The sequence below is a fragment of the Neovison vison genome, chromosome 10, assembly GCF_020171115.1.
Source record: "Neovison vison isolate M4711 chromosome 10, ASM_NN_V1, whole genome shotgun sequence".
NCBI lineage: Eukaryota > Metazoa > Chordata > Mammalia > Carnivora > Mustelidae > Neogale > Neogale vison.
Genome location: NC_058100.1, coordinates 69,126,036 through 69,131,072, shown reverse-complemented (window position 1 = coordinate 69,131,072; position 5,037 = coordinate 69,126,036). Strand labels below are relative to the sequence as shown.

At 41.8% G+C, this 5,037-nt stretch overlaps 1 non-coding gene across 1 annotated transcript; it reads right to left on the bottom strand.

Moving 5' to 3' along the window:
* Positions 1–3,804: 3,804 nt before the first annotated feature.
* On the bottom strand, positions 3,805–3,877 carry TRNAR-CCU. The gene has a single exon. It is a non-coding gene; the product is annotated as a tRNA-Arg (tRNA).
* Positions 3,878–5,037: the final 1,160 nt, after the last annotated feature.

The following is a 5,037-nucleotide window of genomic DNA, read 5'->3' as shown; positions in this document are numbered from 1 at the left end:
ATAAGAAGGAAGGCAAAATAATTGACATGAAGGGAAAAAAATGAGGCTCCACAGGGACCCTGGGCAGGTGCTCTTAAGGGGGAACCTCAGGAAGTGGGTGCAGAGACTCCCCGACTTGGTGAGAGGGGTGGCTGGAGAGGGACACACCCACATTTCTCAACCCTCTGCGCTTCCCCTCGCTAAGAAAGGCACCGGGCGAGGGCTGGGTCTGCTTATCCGGCTTTCCACTGTCCTCACTCATCAGACCTCTTAGACCACATTCCCGAATGAGGGGTGGGAGCTCAGCTCCGCCTGACCCCCCCCCCCCCACCGCCCTCCTCCAGGCCACCTCCTTGGCTCACTGGAAGTCTCTGCCTTTCTTCTCCGCTTTCTCAGACGCTCTTCCCTGGTGGTCAGGACTCAACTGCTGCATAGAGCGCTCGCACATGCTGATTGCAAATCACTGGCCCTCAGTTTCCACTAATACGGAAATGCAACTTCTGGGTTACCTAAAAGAAATTGTAAGCACTAAACTGTTAACTGCAAGGTTTCACGAGCTGCTCAAGAAAGCAGCTCATTTTGTTTTCAGATGCAAAATTTGATTCTTGTTACCATCCAGTGGTCCGTTCTCTTTTACCCCCAGTGTCTCTTGCTTCCATTTCAAGTTTCTCTTTTAGTCCAACCTCTAATCATCTAGAACAAAAGTTTTCGCTCCCCCACCTTCCAAAAAACCATGAAATCTTGGATTCGAACAAACCTCCTGTAAAAACTCAATGTATACACACCAGGATTAGGGGTGTCTGTGCTCTCCATGAACCCAGCAATGTCACCGTTTACAGCAAGTCAGGCCAGCGTGGGACACGACAATAAATTAGCGAGGACAGATGCAACACGGTTATTTCCTCAACAATTACATCCTGGGTGCCTCAGAAAATGACTGCTTCACCGGATGCGCATTTCAAACGGTATTAGGGAAAGGAAATAAAATGGAATCAAATGCTGAGAACAAGGGAAGCTATTTGTGCTTTATCTTCTGAAATATTCTTTTTTTCCCCCCTGGGGATTTTAATCTGACCACAGGCAGAAAGGTGGTCATTAGAGTGAGACGGCATCTTCTTTTTAAAATGCTCTCCGCATTGTATGTACATGGTAATAATTGGTCCTCGAACGCTAACTAGGCACTGAAATGAAGGAGATGAAATTAGGTCCTGGACAGCCACAGCTTCTGTAAAGCTCAGACTCCAGAAGAAGCCGAAGCTGAGCCAGGAGGAGCCTGGAGTTCAGGGCCAGAAGACCTGTCCCTGTGCTGGCTGCAAGAGCGAAGGCAAAAATCTCTGGGCCTTTGGGACCTTCAGTTTTCTAGATGTAACATGGGGATAGTCATCCTTGTTTTGCCTCCTGCTTAGGAGACGTCGGGTCTCCATACCCTAGGGTAGGAGCTCACATCACATAAGGTACATGAGCGTGTTTCTTTCTTTCTTTTCTTAAAGATTTTATTTATTTGTCAGAGAGGGAGGTCCCAAGTAGGCAGGCAGGCAGAGAGAGAGGGGGAAGCAGGCTCCCCGCTGAGCAGAGAGCCCGACTCGGGGCTCGATCCCAGGACCCTAGGATCATGACCTGAGCCGAAGGCACAGGCTTAACCCACTGAGCCACCCAGGCAACCCGAGAGTGTTTCATGGGCTTTCATTATGTGAGCTTCTGAGACATCCTTGTGGGTGAGGTGCAAAAGTTTTTTACGAAGGTGCACTGTGCATATTAGACTGTCTTTGGGGAGGAAGAATGGGACCCGTAGATTGTGTGTTTAGGAGATAAATAATCCAACTAGCCCTTGGATTGAAAAGGGCGTTGTCAGCTGCCGTTTGTTGAGCATCTTCATTGTGTCAGGCACTGACTCAAGGGATCTTCATGATATTCTTACTAAGTAGAAATAACTGTTCTCATTATAAAGGGGGAAGCTCAGTACCCGGGAGGCGACAGTAACTCATACCAGGTTCTGCGGCGTGTGAGGGTCAGATCCAGGACTCAGACCTCTCCCTCTTCCTCCTCTTTCTCCCCACCCTTCTTCTCAAGTCTATGCTTTAAAAAAAAAAAAAAGACTGGTGGAGCAAACTAAGCCTGTCTCTTTCAGTGTTCCACCAGCTCTCTGATATACAGGGTTATTCATGTAGTAAAAAGTCCTCTCATAGAAAAAAGATTTCAGTTGTAAGTAAAATTCGACATGATAGCAGTTAGGTTTGATATTCTTACTAGAGCATTACTCAGAGTTGTAGGGGTATAGGTGTCTTTTAACCAAGCAGAAGGAAATGTTTCACAGATGTTCTGTTAACTAGTTAATTCCATCCCAGCTTTTTCCTGAGCCGATGTGATGTAACAGAATCCGCTTTTCTGGATTACTTTATATCTTGGTGTGGGGAATCAGGTACATGGTAAAGGTGAAAATTTTTAGCAAATACCACATGTGCATCTCCTCAATTTCCCTATGGGGAACACATGTATGTGGACATGAATTGGGCTGCTAGTTATGTCACTAGAAGTATTACATACTTAGCAAACAAGCAAGTCTCAAATGTGCATGAGGAAGAGTCTAACTTTTCAAACGATCCTTTGAAACTTCTGAACAAAAATATATATTCAGACTAGCACAGATTGAAACAGTGCATGGAAACTAGTGTGCATCTCGCTGTCATACCTTTTTCCGAGTCAAGGTCCACGGTTCTTTCCTTAAGATCAAGGAGAGAGTGATTCCTTGTGAGTTGGAGGTTTGTGGGGTTACTTTCAGAAGCTTATTCAACTCTTTGAAAGGCTGCTGGGAAAGTTGTCACTGGCTGAGACCCATCTTTGAGATTGTACTGTGCTTACAACATGTGTCCTGGGGACTTGGACACATGAAGTGGCCTGTTCCCTTTTCACTACAAAGAGTTGTGTGGGATTTCACCAAGACTAATTCTCCTACTCCATGCAGGGGAGAGGAAATCATCAAGATAGCGTACTCATTCATTCCTTCATTTCTTTTATTGGAGGATGAGATGTAGTACCTACCACTTAAGGATTTGATAGAGTAATGAGACATAGGAAAGGCTTTTTTATTAACTGGAGGATGAAAGGAAACGATCATTTGTTGCATGCCTACTTTGGGCCAGGTACTTTCATGTACCAAAACAAATGATTTATCTTAAACATTCTAGACTATGAAGTCATAGTCTTTTTTTCTTGTGAAGGATCTGGTAAATCATTTTTATTTTTATTTTTATTATTATTATTTTTTAAAGATTTTATTTATTTATTTGACAGAGAGAAATCACAAGTAGATGGAGAGGCAGGCAGAGAGAGAGAGAGAGAGGGAAGCAGGCTCCCCGCCGAGCAGAGAGCCCGATGCGGGACTCGATCCCAGGACCCTGAGATCATGACCTGAGCCGAAGGCAGCGGCTCAACCCACTGAGCCACCCAGGCGCCCCTGGTAAATCATTTTTAAATTGATTGTTTTATTTTTGAAAAACAAATAGCATGATGACATTTTGCTATTATAGCTAAAATCATCAAAACAAGGGTGCCTGGGTGGCTGTCGGCTAAGCATCTACCTTTGGCTTGGGTCTGGGATCGAGCCCCACGTGGGGTTCCCTGCCCACTGGGGAGCCTGCTTCTCCCTCTCCATCAGCCGCTCCCCTACTTGTGCTTTTAAATAAATAAATAAATAAGATCTAAAAAAAAATCAAAACATATATAGCTTCTGATATAGCTACTCAGAATGTTAGGATATTTATTATTCTAAGTTCTGTGTACCCAAAGAATGTATTTTTTTTTAATTTATTTTTTAGGGACTCTCTATACCCAGCATAGGGCTCGAACTCATGACCCCGAGATCAGGAGTCTCACACTCTTCCAACTGAACCAGCTAGGTGTCCCTCCCTGAGAAATAGTAATTTGCAATAACTATATTCATTGTTGAAGTGTGTTTTGGAACATTAAAAAAGCACATTTGCGATGTTCATCTAACAATATGTTGAAACATTTGCCAAGGATTCAGTTTACTGCACATCACTGATAAGAATATTTTAAGGAAGTGCTTAAAAATTAATTATAATATAGACTGTGATTTTTAAAAAAAAATTTCAGTGCACCATAGAAGTAAATGATTTTATTTTGTTTCTAACACATGAGTGGCCAATAAAAGTATATCTTGAGGTGTTCATTTGAATAACAGAGACACACACTCCTCCTCTGAAAGATGTTTGGAAAAACAGTTTTTCACTAGCATGAGCTTTTGGGTTTCTTTTTTCTCCCCAGTTTTATTGAGATATAATTGACATATAATGTTGTATAAGTTTAAGGTGTACAATGTTTTGGACTGGCACACATATGTTATAGAATGATTATTATCATCATAGTCATCACATCAAATAATTACCATATCTTTTTTGTGGTGAGAACACTGAAATTCTACTTTCTTAGCAATTTTCAAGTATATTATACAATATTATTAACTATAATCGCCATATTGAACATTGGATCCCCAGAACTTATTTATTGTATAGCTGGAAATTTGTACTCTTTGACCAATATCTCCCCATTTCTCTCACCCCTGAGTTCCTGGCCACCACCATTCTAGTCTCTGTTTCTATAAGTTTGGGTTTTTTAGATTCTGCATATAAGTAAGATCATACAGTATTTATCTTTCTCTATCTGGCATTTTTCACTTCACGTAATGTCTTCAAGGTCCATCCATGTTGTCAAAAGTGACAGGATTTCCTTCTTTGTAATGGCTGAATAGTATTTACTGTTTAATATTATATATAATATTATACATTTAATATATATATCACATCTTTATACATTCTTCTATTGACTGGCACTTAAGTTGTTTCCATATCTTGGCTATAGTGAATAATGCCACCATAAACAGGGGAGTACAGCTGTGTATCTCCTCAAGATTCCGTTTTCATTTTTATTGGACATATGCTTTGTAGTGTGATTGCTGGATCATATGCTAGTTCAATTTTTAATTTTTTGAGGAACCTCCTTACTGTTTTCCATAGTGGCTACACCACTTTACATTACAAA